This window comes from Sapajus apella, unplaced genomic scaffold, assembly GCF_009761245.1.
Source record: "Sapajus apella isolate SASKATOON/1434 unplaced genomic scaffold, GSC_monkey_1.0 scaffold132, whole genome shotgun sequence".
Classification (NCBI taxonomy): domain Eukaryota; kingdom Metazoa; phylum Chordata; class Mammalia; order Primates; family Cebidae; genus Sapajus; species Sapajus apella.
Window position 1 is genome coordinate 1,937,163 of NW_022437072.1, and position 17,390 is coordinate 1,954,552.

A 17,390-nucleotide genomic window follows, 5' to 3' on the forward strand; every position below is an offset into this window, starting at 1 on the left:
CTTTTCTTTCTCTGTCTCTCTCTCCTTCCTTCCTTCCTTCTTTTTCTTTCTTTCTCTTTCCTTCAATTGAAAATGAATCATAGGTCCAAACATGGTGTTCTCTCTGGGAAAGCTACACTCCCAGGTGCCTGTTCCAACATGTTTTAATTCTCCTTTTATCAAGACATAGACAATTGTCAGCACTGTTGAAACCAAAGACAGGAAAAGCTGGTTAAGATCATACTATTCCCTTCATGCTACAATGATGTAACATCATTAAAATCAAAGGGAACTGTTAACATTCCTCTAACAATAAAAAAAAAAAAATACTGAAACGTTGGGTATACTTACAAACAATTTAAAAGATAGAATAATATATCCCTACTCAGGATAAATTTTGCCCCTTATCTCTAAATATTCCCCTATTATTTAACAAGAAATAAAAATTACTAAATCTTTCACAGCCCATATTTTACTGCTGTCTATATATTTTAAATTTGACGTAAACATTTTACAGTAGGCTTGTACACTGCAATTTTGATTCATTTATCTCATAAAAGGGAATAAAAATGATGGATTGAAACACCCTGGTATCTAAAATTCTAAAAGCATTAATACTTTTACTGGAAGTTATAGATCAGATTAACATCAGGGTATAGACAGTAAAAATACTCTCTGTATTTTAGTGTCAATAGTCTGAACAGCAGTCAGTTTTCCATAAAACTTGAAAGCCAACAAATTATGTTATTGGGTGACAAGCTGATCTAAGCCTAATCTATAGTTATTTACTTGAATGGGACGAATGGATAAAAACATGTATTGTCTTTAAATGCTTATTAAAATTTTTAAGGATAAATACTATTTTAAGTATAATCATATGCTAATAGTTTTTGTTGTTAACACTGAATATAAATATAAAAACATATAGTCTTATGATGGAAACCAATGTCAGCCTTAATTCATGACACTGTATAAGCAGTTTTCTGCTTGTAACGTTTAATTTTCTCACCCAATAACAGGACGTGTATTCATATAATTAAACTTTCATGGACTATTAATATTTTTGGCATCATCCAAGGAATTCACTTAATTATACTTCGCTCGCTAAAATGTGTATTTGCTGTTAAATTCTAAAGTAAATAATAACAATATTTTCTCTATCTCTGGAATTATAAATCCAGGACTGAAAACAACCCATGGAAGCTTCATCAGATTTCAGGAAAAATGCTCTGTGAGTTTGGAATATATACAAGTAATATTATCAAACACTATAAGTAAACCATTAAAATTATTGTAAGGGCTATTATTTAATCTTTCTGTGTGTGTGTGTGTGTGTGTGTGTGTGTGTGTGTGTGTGTGAGAGAGAGAGAGAGACAGAGTCTCACTCTGTTGCCAGGCTGGAGTGCAATGGCACCATCTTGCCTCATGGCAACCTCTGGCTCCCAGGTTCAAGAGATTCTCCTGCCTCAGCCTCCCAAGTAGCTGGTATTACGGGCATCTGCCACCATGACCAACTAATTTTTGTATTTTTAGTAGAGACGGATTTTCACCATGTTGGCCAGGCTGGTCTCGAACTCTTGACCTCAAGTGATCCACCCGCCTGGGCCTCCCAAAGTGTTGGGATTACAGGCATGAGCCACCTTACTTGGCTAATATTTTAATCTAAATATAGGATAGGCATTTCATTTAACTTATAAAAATTATATTAAAAAATAAAAATTATTGCTGCTTATAAAAAATGTTGAGTGCAATTCTGCTGCAGCAATATGCCAAAAAATAACCTGTACAAGGAAACACTTGAGGACATATAACGTGAAAGTGTATGTGAATACAGTCTGAAACATTCTGGTAATGACTAGATACCCAAATTTAGAGGATTCTTTTCCTTATCTTGTTGAGGTTTACTACTCATATTTATTTACATTCATATAATCTTTAGTGCTACACAATTTTAGAGGGGAGTAAAAGAGAGTGAATGCATGTATAAATTATATGATTCATACTATGACCCAAAAACTGAGCTTATCAGATATTACAGAGAAAAATATTTTCTTGAAACCCTCAAATAGTTCAGCCACAGTATAAAGCGTAGAAGATGAAAAGATGAACAAATATGCAATGCTCATACTCAGAAACGGGTTTTCAACCCTATTGTGCTTCAGAATCACCCTGAAGGTGTGTTAACACCCGGACCACTGGCCTTCACTCCATGCTTCCTCATTCTGAGTGTCTGGTTCAGTAGGTCTGCGGCAGGGCCCAGGAATTTGCATATCTCTCTCTCTCTCTCTCTCTCTCTATATATATATATATCTATATATATATAGATATATATATATATATATAGAGAGAGAGAGAGAGAGATAGATATAGATATAGATATAGATATATACATACATATATATATATATATAAAATTGCATTTTAGGTCCTGAGGTACATGTATAGAACATGCAGGATTGTTGCATAGGTACATACATCCCAATGTGGTTTGCTGCCTCCATGCCACTCACCTATATCTGGCATTTCTCCCCATGTTATCCCTCCACAACTCCCTACCCCCTGCTGTCCCTCCCCTAGTCACCCCCAACAGACCCAAGTGTGTGATGCTCCCCTACCTGTGTCCATGTGTTCTCATTGTTCAACACCCACCTATGAGTGAGAACATGCGGTGTTTGATTTTCTGCTCTTGTGTCAGTTTGCTGAGAATGATGGTTTCCAGGTTCATCCATGTCCCTACAAAGGACACGAACTCATCGTTTTTATGACTGCATAGTATTCCACAGTGTATATGTGCCATGTTTTCTTTGTCCAGCCTATCATCAATGGGTATTTGGGTTGGTTCCAGGTCTTTGCTATTGTAAACAGTGCTGCAATGAACATTCGTGTGCATGTGCCCTTATAGTAGAACGATTTATAATCCTTTGGATATATACCCAGTAATGGGATTGCTGGGTCAAATGGAATTTCTATTTCTAGGTCCTTCAGGAATTGCCACACTGTCTTCCACAATGGCTGAACTAATGTAGGCGTTACCAGGTGCTTCTAGGATAGAGATCACACATGAGGGTCCTCCACCCTGGCTGTACAGAAACTCATCTCCAGAATATTTATCCCCTAAGTTCCTCGTATAATTGTTGTTGGGGAAAGCACTGTTGCTTTGCCGAAGCTCTCCATATGAAAACGCCGTCTTGAGGAGTGATGTGAAACTTGAGTTCGGTCTTGACATACAGATTGAGTCCACGGAGTTTTGAGAGTCCACAAGAGGATGCTTACTGATACCAATTACAGTTACACAGCATTTTCAGCTTGCAGGGTATCTGCTTATGCTTTATCTTAACTTTGGTCTTTGCAACAATTCAATAAAGAAGACATATTATAATTTCTGTTTTTCAGAAAAATGATCCGAAGCTCAGTAACATCCCTAGGCCATAACTTTTGTATGCTTGTTTCCATAATTGAAATGTAAACGTTCTGGCTGTAAGTTAGGTGGTTATGGCTGTATATTCTATGCACCATGTGCTTAACGAAGCTGTGAAACAATGAAGAGGCCAGTCTGGCCAGTAAGACTCCCTTAGACACTAGTGGAAAAGTATGTAGGATATTTGGATAAAAGCAGCAATGGGTAGGGCAGGAGAAGACTATGGAACGTCTTGAAATCAAGTTAAGGAATTTGAAAGTTGTAGCAATCAATAAAATCAGTTAAGATGCTCTCCTTGTAACAGAAAGATGTGCAAATCATGCACATGTTATATGTAATATCTTACTTTTTGGCATCTATATGTACTGACTTCAGGAATGAATTCACTGCAAAGCTGTAAAAAGAAAATAGAACATGTGTTTCCTCTTGGTACAGCCAGTCTCATTAGAAACACTGATCCCCAAAGTAGGAGCCTGGTGGGGAGCAAAGGAAAAGAGACACAACTAAACTCAGTGCCAGTTTTCATTCCCCGACTGCCTTCTCCTGCTCTTCCTTTTCTCATTAAGCATCGAGGAAACAGTGTGGTCTTGGCTGTGGGAGGCAGCATGGCTGGGTCTCACGCTGCTGCCACGCTTCCTCTGCCACGCTCAGCCTGGCCCAGCACATTGGAGACACTGAGAGCGGTCGCTGAGGACCGCGGGCCTGGCTGCCAGCCCTCTCCAGGCAAATGCATTCCTTCACTGGCGTAACTTGTGGGCTGTTCTCTTCACATGAGTGATGCTGGCCAGTGTAACTGTCCACTCCCTGGAGAGGGAACTGACGTTTTTGCTGCTGTCGGGAGACATGTTTGTTCCTGGCCCTGGGCTCTTTAGCTGCATCACAGTGCACTCGTGGTCTCATTTGGACCTGCTGAGTCACCTCATGAGACTTGGAGAAGGGGAGGACTGATACAGCCCTGTTCATGTTGCTCTGTGAGTAGTAATATGCAGACGTCCTATGATTCCCTGAGTCTCACTGGTGCTGTTGTCGTTGCGGTGAGCTTAGTCCTGCATTTGGTCTTTGAGGTTGAATGCTTTCCTGACAGACACTAGCACAGAGAGATGGTTGTTGAGATAGACAAACAATTTTTTTTTTTTCAGAGAATAAAAGACAAAGGCCTTATGGCCCATCTTCAGTGACGTGAATTGCTCCTGCCCGAGGTTGAAAGTGAGCGGGTGAGGCAGAGTAAGTGGGTCCTGAGTGCTGTACTTGTTAATAAATAGGAGTAAGGGAAGGGATAGACTCAAAGGTGAGAGGCAGAATTGAAAGCAGCAGGCCAAATGGTGCCATGATTTTTGCTTGTTCTCCTACAGGAATGGAGACAGGGGAAGCACCCTGGTCCACCATCAGGAAAGGAAATAAAAACTGCCTATGTCAAAAGGCAGGTGCATCTGCTTGATGTGGCTGGGGATTTACACAGAGTAGATCATAATGGAGCCAGGTTCCCCCATGGAGACTGGTCTCCTCCTGCTGGAGTAACTGAGACGTTAACTGGTTGCCCTGGAATAAATTAGCCTTTCGGCACCTCTGCCATCTGGCCCTGAACCATCACATCCCGACTGAGCATCCTTTAGGGAGATGGTGTACGATAAAGGCAAATCCACAGTCCCTCCAACTCCAGAGACCAGAAGCTTTAGTCATGGTGAGGACACAGTTGGGCAGGAGGGAAAATAGAGCATGCAAACTTTTATGGCTTTGTTTGGATACCAGTGCTCACGTGGTTATCTAACCCGGTTCTCCTGAGCAGAGTGGACCACACACTCAGTTTGCCGTATTTGGAAAAGCAGCGTAAGAGGGAATGGAAGTACCTGTGTGTGTATTGATGGCATTTACTGTACTGCTGCGGGGCCCTTGGAATCTCTAGTTACTATGTCATTAACGAGTGCGTTAAGATGTGCAGCTGACACTTCTTTCAGGGCTGATTTGATGATATGACGATGATCGGCTCCACTAAGGTCCAGGAGTTCAGGGGTGACTCATTCATTCTGAGCCCTTGGAAACCATATCTTTCTCAGGCTAAAGTTGCTACACATACGCATTCACAGTTATAAAGCAGCAAGGGAATACCAGGAAGAGCCCAAGTGAATCAACTGAAGTCTATATACTTTCCTTCCCAACTCATCTTTAAAAACGGACCTACCTTATTGCGGTGATCAAGGTTAATTTCCTTGCCAAGATGGTGACTCTTTTTCTTGAATACTGGTCCCAGAACACATGCAGTCAAAATTTCTCTGATTTGTCAAGACATTGATAGCTTGTCCTTAATGAAACCTTTGCTGTGGTCCCTGGCAAGAGTGTGACCCAGGACCTTCAACCTTGCAGAACCAAGAAATACGAGGACAATTTCATGCAGTGAGTCGCTGGGACTTACGGAAGTGGGGCTCCTTGTATTCCTATTCCTTGCTTTCTATAGCAATGTGTGTTCTTTCAATCAGAGACAGAACATTATACGGGTGGGCGGGGGGTAGAGGGTTCTTTGAGTTAATGGATATGCACAAAGGATAACTATCCATTCTTGGAGAGTGTTGCCTCTGAGCTGGTGCTCCAATTATGCCTCTGGAAGAACACTTCAGTGCTCTAGGAGGAGAATACTGGAGTGTGTGGTGCATGATCTAGCCATCGGATCTCACTGTCGTGGGCCGACTCACACACCTCTGCACCATGAAGTGGGTTGCCTGTTCAGATGCTATTTTGCGTAGGATTCCATGACTGTGCATGAGGCATTCCATAAGCCACTGAATAGTGCGTTGACTGGAATTCTTCAAGAAGGGATGTCAAATCCGCATACAAACTGCCAGCACATCCAAGACATAAAGGTCCCAGTGGAGCTGACTTGTTACCAGCTGTCATTTTACGTTTCTTGAAATATAATGCTATATTGATGTAGCTACACTGGTCTCTGCTGCTGACAGGTTGGATCTGTAGGAGCAACAGAAGCTAATCAAGCTTTATAAATTGGAATTAATGCTGATGGGCCTATCACTGCAAAAAGGGCCATTTTCTTGATGTGCCATTTCACCAATTCCTGTGCAGCCAATGACGAAGTCTGATTAATGTCAAGCAGCCAACACATTTGAATATTTCGTTGTTGAGTGTCTCTTACGTGGTGAATGTTTTCTCATGGGTGTTAAAATGTGATACAAAAATCTTCACACTTTGTATCCATTTCCATATGTCTGTTCATATGCTGCTACTCCAGCCCTCTTTCATGTCTGGTCTCCCCATTGACATTACAACTGGCTGTCTAGTAACCAATGTAAATTCTCACCTGGGGCTACATCTTTTTCTGGAAAAAAAAAATGTGGATGGCCATTTACACTGTTTATCACTGTGTCCACAAGGAAGATTCTTCCTCAGCGTCGCCTTTCAAAGCCATTTCTGGAAAATGCCATCATGCAGCAAGAGTCCATTTTCAACAGATACCCCACGTAGAGTCAAGTAATTATGATACAAGCTCAGTACTCTTTTTTTTTTTTAACCCACTTCACCTGATAATAAAATTTCCCTCTGCTCATAAGATCAAGCCAAAGGAAGGGAATTGGGGCAGCTGTGGGGTGGCATGGAGTTCTGGGCTGCTTGTGATGCACATGTGTCCTGAGGTCCTGCTCCAGTGTGATGTAGGATCATCCCGTGCCACACTCTATATGGGCCTGTTCAATGTTGTGACTTGATGGATCTGCCAGAAGCCTCATAGTGGGGATCTCTAGATTCATGGTGACTTGGTGATTATAATTAAGTATTCTGTCTCTTTAGTTACATACTTGAATCTGGTTGTCAAAAGGTTCTCAGGCTTGCTCCAGAATCTCAGGGGACTATGCTGTAATCCTCCTTCTGGGATTTGCTATGAGCTCCACACTGAATTATTTCCCACTGCTGATACTTCTGATACCCTAGGGCCCACGAATTGTATGGCCCATATTCCAGGGTTGTTTGCAGCACAGCCTGGATCTGATACATAGCTCTTTGATGCTCTTGGACCAACTTAAAGGTGGCAGCATTTCAGGTCACTAGGCTTATGAAGTGGAACAATATTCCTCGGTGGGTTGTGTGTTGCTTTCAGAACTCAAGGCACTCTGCCAGGTATTGTGTTCCCTTCCTTATGGTAAGAGATCCAAGGTGCAGTGAAGGATTTTACCTTCATTTAGAGAAGAGGTATGAGAGGGTGAAATACAACTTAAGGCTTCCATGCAAGTCTGAGCCTATGAAGGAGAAAGGGAAGGAGGATTGCATGGAAGAGTCTCACATCACAATGAGGTCCTAGGAATGATTCAGCCATCCCCATTGGGAGTCCTTGAGTCAAAGCTGCCTGTTAGAGAAGTCTAACATTTCGTAGAAATGGGCCAGACTTTCAGTCTGCTTTTCTCCACTTGTGCTGTGATGTACCAGGAGCGCTGCATTAGAATTATCTATGTGTCACACTCGGTGTTAGGCTTGACTTGCTAATGTTCTGTCAGCCCCCCAGTGGAATCAAATCCCCTGCAAAGCAGTCTCTTCCCAAGTTCACGTACAGAAAGCAGGCTCACATCGCTGTGCTCTCAGCTTTCCTTTCAGCCTCACAACCGCTTCAGTCTCCCGGTCCCCAGGAACCAGCAGACACACATCATCTCAGAGCTTGACCCCTATTCCTTCTCATTATCCTCTGTGACTGTAAAGTTTTGGCTTTAAAAAATTTTTTTCTTTTATGATTGGGGCTTTTAATTTTTATATTAAATTGAATTCTTACTCAGTTTCACATCCTGGATTTATTAAATTTATATGACCTAATCAACAAAAAAGTTTCTTTATGTGTCAATAGAAAGTGAAGGTTTTAAGAAAATCTTCCAACAAGGCTTGGTTTTCAGGACAGTTGTTGTGAATACTCCAGCTATCCAAAGGTGAACCTATTTTTTTTTTTTTTTTACTTTCTTTTTGTAGCCTTCCTGCAAATTCTATTTACTCTTGAAGCAAATAGATGCCTCTGGCAGACTAAAGAATAATCCCAAACAAAGGGAACCTAAAATATAAAAGTAAATGTTTTTCAAAAAATATGATCTTCATTATGTAGTCCTGACAAATGCATGACAAACAAACCGAAGGATTATGTGTCAAGAAAGCAATCTAACTGGGGAAAGCAGCCAGAGAAAGATTAACAGCAGCCCCTCCCATTTATGGTTGAAGTGACTGAAGCCTGCAGACTTTAGCCCCTTGTTGTTATTGTTGAAGGGGTCCCATTAGCTTGCTGTGTGTGTAAAGACAGTTGGTGTAAAGATAAAGTGTGTGTAAAGACCATTGGGGAGCAGCAGGTGAATCATATTTCAATCCTATGTCCATGATGCACACAGCCTGCTTCCACATCCTGGGTTGAATCTTGAGAGTGGTCTTCTTTGCTGAGGTGTGGTCACATAGAAGTTTTTTAACATGTGGAACAAACCCTTTTGCAGGCTCCCTTTATTTTCCTGCGTATGCTTATTACTGTTTGTTCATATTCCTTTAAGTCCTCCATCCCTTTAATAGTTCCTCGTTCCTCCTTCTGCTTCTAGTCTAGAACCTTTCTCTAGCCCAGTCTTTAAGCTTGCAAATATTCAAAAATCCATCACTGGGATATTTTTTACCTGGTTCCACTGCTGGATGGAGGATGAAGTGAGCTTCAGATTCTAAGCCCAGAGAAACATAGAAAAGTGCCCATCTTGTCTTATTTCTTAGTTATGTACCTAAAAATAAAATCTGTATCTCTAAAACTGAAAAAATAATTTTCTGCTGATTCTCATTTTGGTGGAGGATTGTAAATCCAGGGCAGGGGCCTGATTTTGTTAAAATTTAATTTTATTGAATTTTGATAAGTTATACTTGTAGATACTTACGAGATACAAAGTGATGCTATGACATGTATAAGTGTGGAATGATTGAGTCAAACTAAATAACATATCCACCATCTCAAATACTTATTACTTACTCCTCTTGTCTAAGTATACACACACATATGCATAACACATACACACACACACAAAATGGTGAAACCCCGTCTCTACTAAAAATACAAAAATTAGCCACGCATGGTGGTGCACACCTGTAATCCCAGCTACTCAGTAGGCTGAGGCAGGAGAATCACTTGAACCCAAGTGGTGAAGCCTGCAGTGAGCTGAGATTGCACCATGGCACTCCAACTTGGGCTACAGAGCAAGATTCCATAAAAAAAAAAAAGAGGGATATTCTGTCATTTGCAAAAGCATGGATGAATCTAGAGGACATTATGCTAAGTAAAATAAGCCAGCCAAAGAAGAAAAACTACATGTTCTTCCTTAAATGTGTTTTCAAAATAATTGAATTCATAGAGGTGGAGAGCAGAATGACAGTTAAGAGAAGTTGAGAGGCAGGGGAAATGGGAAGATGGTCAATGGGCGTAACTTATTCTGAAATATAAATCATCGTTTGCATCTGTGGTTAGAAAGATTATCCCGGTACAAAAGAAATGAGTGTGAGTTCCAATGCAATTTACTTTGTTCTCCATGAGATTTGGTCATCAGGATGCTTAAAACTACCTCTGGCCCAGTGGGAATATGTATACTCTGCCAACCATGACGAGCAACACTAGAAGAAATCCTCTGTGCCATGTCTCCCTTAGGCTCTGCTTCGTTGTCATGTACCTATGCCTAAGTTTCCTTCTAGGATTGAGCTCCTGCTAATTTTTATTAGTTTCGCTACAAGTTACCAGAACGCGTACCTTTCACCTAAGTATAGAACTTTTTCACAAATATGCCAGAAAGCCACTGCTGCCAGGCTTTGGTTTATCATCTGCCTGGTAATGTTATTTGTTTATTTCTGTTGTTGTTTTCTGATTTGAACAAATTATTGCTGTTTATTTGGAATGAGGACCTAGGTTGCTGACTCATGGGCTATGATATCTATACTTCATTCTGAATGTATAACATTTGTACTTGTAAATAGATCTCTATTCCAAATGGCAGTTCAACCTTAGGGACTGGATCCAAAACAGCACCTAGACCTAAGCTCATTTATTTGAACATCTCCTATCATGAACAACACGTCAGGAATTTTAGTTTAGGAAGCTGTGGTAGCTGAATGCTTGCCTGCAGCCCAGGACTATTCTCTAGGACTTGGCTGAGCATGAGAAGAAAAACAGAACAAGCAGATGGCTTTGCCCTGGGGTATGGCAGTACACTTCATTTATTAGAGTATAAGCTTGCTGCTCATGACGCTATGGCAGAGCAGAGCCTAAGAGGCCACACAGAGATGGAAATTGCTGCCTTGGCCTCATTATTCAAAGTCTTACTACCCAGAATACAAGCTTAGAAAGGATTCTTCACCAATTATTTTTTCCTATTCTTGCCTGTCAGGAGATATTGTTGAGCCTACCATGTGAAACATCATTTAAATTTCTGTAGTGGCCATATGAAAAGTATTTGGAACTTAGAACCACCCCAGATCCCCCCAAAAAACTGAAAAAAAAAATAAGGTTTCTATTTTTTTCTATGCAACAAAAATATGAAGAATCCCCTCTCATTCAACAGTATTTCTGCCTCAAGAAAGAAATAAAACACAATCAAAGCACTTTAAATTCACTCTAACATGTATCAGAACTGTCACTGGAGATCTTCTGATTTGTTTGAGCAATCATAGGGTCTATAAATCCATAGTCTAACTATAAGGCTAGGCATTTACATAAAATATCTCAGCAAGAATACGAATTGTATTAGGATGAACAATGATGGCCTTCTAGTTAAATAAGCATATTTGAATAGCTGATTTCCCAAACACACTGAAAATATGGGTTCTACTGCAAACGGTATCCCTCTTTCCCTAAACCTAGAGCAGTGCCCAAGAGAACAAAATACGGGGCCCAGTTTTATGTATTTAAATTCTGTTCTGCCACTTACAGCTTCTGTTACTATGAACAAAGTACTTGTTCTATGCTTCCGTTTCCTCCTCTATCACAACAAGATAATGATTGCATCTACTCAAGAGGCTACCAAGAAAATTAAACAAATTTATACGAGAAATGTGAAGGCTAGTGTCTGCCAAATATAAGGTACCTAATAACTGTTAGTTATTATTATTGTAACTCTGTATCACTCTGTTATATCCAAGCAAGTTGTTAGGAAAGCGCCACATCCTGAAATCTGATTGTGAGTCCTTTATTGCTGGCCACCGAGAGTCAGCTCCTGCTCAAAATCCCTCAGTCCCAAGGAAGGGGCTTGATTCCTTTTTATACCTTGCTTAAGAACGGGGAGGGGGAGCCTAGCTGAAGCAGAATTTACAGAAGCAGAACAGGCAAGTTAGATAAGGACGCTGGTAACCAGGAGGCAGGAGGTTTTCATGACTGTTGATTACTAAGGAGGGCATACACACGTGGTTCCCATGATTGCTGGCTATGAAGGAGGGTATTCGGTACCTGCCAGACAGTCAATCAAGGGGTATTCACAACAGCAAGTGGGCTTGCCAAGCGGGATATGGCCACAGTGGTTATATGCTCTATAGTTCTAAGCAGCATAGGTTATACGCCTCTCTAGTTCCAAGCACAGAGTGACCCAGCACAGCGGCATGACCCGGGTTTGCTCTCAAGGGAGAAGTGGCAGGAGGGGCGAGGTGGGGGTTGAGATGGAGTCTGTCAGGCTAACACAGGGTAGGTTAGCACAACTCAATCAAGAAATATTCATTGAAAAATGAAGCCACACCAGAGGTTATGTAGTGGGTTAGTAACTGTATTGCTTTCCTATCTGTAAGAGAGTCTTTGAGAAACCGCAGTTTGAGGGAGTAAAGAGTAGAAGAAGATGCTAAAATTAGAGAAAAAGGCTAATATTTAACACTTAAAATGTGTTCAGAACATTTGCATGCATTATCTGACTGTCCTCAAACCAACCCTAGTAACTAGCCCAGGTTTGTACAACCAGTAATAGCAGAATAGAAATTAGAACAATTTCTCTTGTCAGTGAATATGATGCTCTTGAGGAAAAGCAATAGGAGACAGAAAAAAATCAGGGATTTTAAACATAGGATTTTATAGCCAAAACTGAGTTACCAAGTTTATTATACAGTTGCTCAGAGTTTTGCTTTGCCCCTATAGGCACTGCGTGCCTCTTTTAATTCTCTCCATTGTCGATAAAACCATAAATTGAATAAAAAAGAGCCTCACTGTTTGAATATTAGTCATTGTGCCATGTTTTATTTTGTATATTGGCAAATTATTTGATTCTTTTCTGCTTCTAATAGTTATAAAATTATTTTAAATTGTAGAATATAGTCTATTAATATAGAAACTTTAGAGCGTATTTTGTAAATTGCCCTTTTAAAGGAAAGGAGGTTTCCTTAAAATGCCTTTTCACTGTTGTGAAATACACCAGTACATAACGTAAAATGTTAATGGAAATATTGCCCTTTGTTAGGTAGTGACCTTTATTATAAATTTATCTCTATAGCATGTTTTTCAAAGTTAAAAGAAACCAATTAAAATGTTCTAATACTGAAGACTAATAAACCTCAAAAATATCTGAATATGGAATATGGTTCTTAATTTACTGTCTCCTCACATGCAACATCCCAGAAGGTGTGCTATAGACTTACTATTGTGGTTCTTGATAAGAAGCTTATAAAGTGTCCGCTTAACTTTTCCTTTTCAAATTAACAAGATAATATGAGCATGTAGGGAAGCCATTGGCAAGGGCAAAAGGACAGGGACAGCCATTTAAAATCAGAAAATGTATATAATTGTGTTTTTATGACAGTTTTCCTGGTTCTGAAATAAAAACATAAAAAACCTTAGACTTGGCCCTGTATATAAAATGATGCATGAGGCCATGTTCTCTGTCTAACCACATGTGCTTCTGTTCTCTAACATGCATATATTCTTACAGCACCATCTTCTTGACTTTTATGTGCCAGTTTCTTGCTTGGAATGTTTTTTCTTCCTCTCTTACACAATTGATGAATGCCTATTCATTCTTTAATATCGTTTATTCATTCAAAAAGTATTTATTGAGTGCTATGTGATAGGAATGATTTTTAAGTTTTGGTAATACAGCAGCAAACAATATAGACAAAAGTCCTTTCTTTTGTGGAGTTTATATTTCAGTATGGGAAAACCAACAGTATACAAGTAAATAAATATATAGAGACTGTCAGATGGTGGTAAGTATTATGGGAAAAGTAAAGAAGCAAAACGAGGCAGAGTCCTAGGCATTTCAGGGAGGAAGGGACTGACAATTTATAATAGAGTGGTTTGGGGAAGTTCGTGATGAGAACGCGACATTTGAACAAGGACCCGACGAAGGTGACTCAGCAAGGACAGCCATGCAGGTATCTGGAGGAAAAGCCCCCAGCCAAGGAGAACGACAGGTTAACTGCCTTGGCAAGAATGTGTGATCATGTTCAGGGAATAGTAAGAAGACCAGGAAGACTGTGACTGTGACAGATGGAAAAAGGTGACTATAAGAAATGAGGTTAAAATATAAAGAGAAAGATGCAAATCACATATTGCCTCGTTGGTTATTGTAGGAACTTTTCCATTTGCTCTGGAAAAGCAGTGAACCGATGTGACGGTTTGGTAGAGAGAGGCTTCATGAATTTGTTTATGTTTTAATTGTATATTTCTGGCTGCTGAATGGAAAATAGACATTATGGGGACACGTGCAGGTGTATCAATAATCCCAGTGAAAGACGATGTTGGCTCAGAGTAGGAAATGCAACATGTGGTCAGAAACTGAAGGTAGAAGCAAGAAAATGTACTAGCCGAGTGGAAATCAAGTATGAGAGCCAGAGTAAATGAAAGATGACTGGAAGGATCCAAAGGGACTCGCACACATCACGTGGCGCCCAGTTTTCTTCTACTGTGCTCCACGTCCACTCACCCTCCTCTGCGCAAGCTAGAGTCTCGCACGCATCTCTAAGTACCTTGTCTTCACAGGGACTGTGCGAAGCTCTATTTACGCTATGTCATCTATTATTATACTGATTCTTTGGAGGGAATACAATATAGACATGATACTTTATACATGAGATCAAACTCATCACATCACAGAGCCATAAATCGCTTATGCATTTGCATTCCCAAAAATCACATAACACATTTGAGGATAAGGACAATGATGTACTAATTTCCGTATGCCTAGCACCTGGAAAAATCTTTACTCAAAATTGCTGCCCATTACCGTGTTTTGAATGAAAGGAAGAAATGAATCATTGGTAAAATTTTCTACAATATTACAGTTGGAATGAGGGCAAAATTCCTTACTGCGTCATCAAGTAGTTGTCTTTATGTGAGCTACGTATCTCCCTTAAGTTCTTTTCATTAGCATTTTATGTTTATGATGTAATGTAAAATGTAAATATAAACTCCAGATTATCTAACTCTACAATTCTTGGTTCCACATCTTTTTACATCAACTTACAGACACCTTGGATTTCTAATGTTTTATTTACCCATCTTCCCTCATCAATTGAATTGCTCTTTCAGCAGTTATGCAAGATTCATATATTAAAGATGACTGATGTACTATTTACAAAGGTCTTTAGAATTACTGAGTTGCTCAGAAGAATGTACGTATGGCAAAGAGTTAAAAATGTCAGAAGTTCATACATGAAGCCACCGTGAGCTCCCTTGAGCTCTCTGCAGTGCTAACAAAGACAGGAGCTCCTTCTCTGTGCTACAGGATGATCTCCTGCCTAGAGGCATTATTTCATTTATAATGTTTCATTGTAAATGATTGTTTACATACTATATTTCCCCACTTCTGGAAGAGATTTTACCTCTTTGTCATTGTATCTCAGTACTAACATATGTACTTAGACAATGTTCAGTGGGTGCAAAAGAATCCTGTGCAAACCATTTCAGCATTCAACTTCATTTTTGATAGTGCTAAATAATGCTATTCTAGCACAATTCCTAAAGGTCTGTTTTTTTTCAATTGTCTCTTGCACTGCAAATTCCTAGTCTTAAACTATAACTTTTTATCTTACCAATTCAAATCAATTCAGGAAACATACTAACCATCTCTTATGTTTGAAAATACAATGATGAAAAAGATAACCTTAAATAGCTTGCAATCTAAGAAGAGAAATAAACACAAATAGTATTGAAATGCATTCAGAATGTGAAAAGTGTTATACAGTGTTCTACAGTGTTTAATGCAAAATATCATATCAGCATAAAAGATAGTGTATGCTTTACGTAAGAGAACAGAAAAGGAAATATTTTGAATATGTAAATAGAATGTGATCAAAAAAATATCAGAGAGGTCTAGTTCAGATGAAATACAAAAATATAAGTGGCTTCAATTGAAGAAGAAAATGTGTGTGCTGGACTGCGTATGTATGAATGTTAAAATCAGTAAAACAGGCCATGGGCAACTTTATTTGTGTATATTACAGACATTGGCAAAGCAAGAATAATGGTCGGAGTGGTAGTGAGGACTGAAGTTAGCATAGCTGTGTTTGGAATATCGTGGAAGTTAAACTCAAAGACGCAATGTTAGCACATCGCCTGTTGCTATGCAAGTAAATGTAGTGATCCTGGAAGAAGAATGGAGACAAAAGATGAGAAGTCTTGGGACACAACTTTTTCTATAAATGATACATTTAGGGGACAAAATACTATTTATATTTTGGAAATTTATTTGTATAAATATTGGTGAATTTACAGTATAAAATTTCATGTTTAATAACATTATGGGTCAAATAGCTAACCTGTATTTGTTAGGCTCTTTTAGGCTTTTTCCAATTTCTTCTGTATTCTATTTCCCTTTTCCTAGTGGAATTGTAAGTACTAGGCTTTTTAGGAGCCGATAGTTGTTAATTACTATAATAGCTTCTTTTGTACTTTACAGATAATTATCTTGCACCTGTCAATGAACTAACTATAATTGACATATCCCACACTTATTCATTTTATATTATATGTACATATCTCCATTAATACTCCAAAGTATTAATAAGCTTTTAAAGTGATAGAATCAATGACTCTCATGAAAGCCATGGGAAACATATTTCCCTTAGTAACTCTGTACTCTGTGAGTCTCCTGCAACTTAGAACACTCATAAAACTGCATCATCTTCTTCTTTCACTTTATTGCCACTTTGTGCTCAAGCCATTTAAAAGGGAACTTAAAATATTTCCTGAAAGTTAAGATGCGATGTTATGTGTTAGTAGTTTTTTTTTAAAATATAACTTTTTGGTAACATGTCCTGTAAGTTCCATTACAATAGCTTCATAATAGCATTTAAGAGGACTATGCCAATACCTTTGCATGTTACATTTTCAGGTTATATATAAAATAAGTGTTTGACTATTTGATTTGTGAGGATAATGTTGAGCAAGTTAATCCAGTAGTTCATTAAATGTCTTTATGTACAGATCAATCATCAAGCTAAAAGGAACTTGGCAAATAATACGGTTTATTTCTCTGCCTATAAGCAAATTTCTACTTAAACCATTTATGTGGTAAAGCATTAAGAACCTAAGGGTTATTTACTTCTCTAGCAACGTAATTTTATATCTACTATGTATTCTTACCCAAAGTTCTGCATTGGATTTAACTTCCTTTCTGCAAATTTCAATGGCTCTCATAGTTACCAGTAAAAGAACAAAAGGAATCATCACCCTCATCCTCTACAATAAAACCCTCATATCTCCAAGCACCAGTAGTAAGAATTCAGCAAGCATTTATCTTCCAACTTAAGTATCTATTTACTTTTTCCTTTATTATATGCTTTTAAATTATGTTTTTCTAAAGTATCATCCAAAAAAAATGATTTCATAAGAAATGAGCCTAGTTAAAACAGACTGCAATTAATGACTCACCTGGAAGATTTGTTAACATACTTGATTTGAACAAACAAATAAATAGTAGGACATAGTTTTCAGTTTAAAAACCAGACATTCCTTAATTTATTATAATTACATATCTTTATGATTTTTTGCTTTGACTTTAAAACACCAATTCTTTGCCTAGTTTGTGTCTATCAC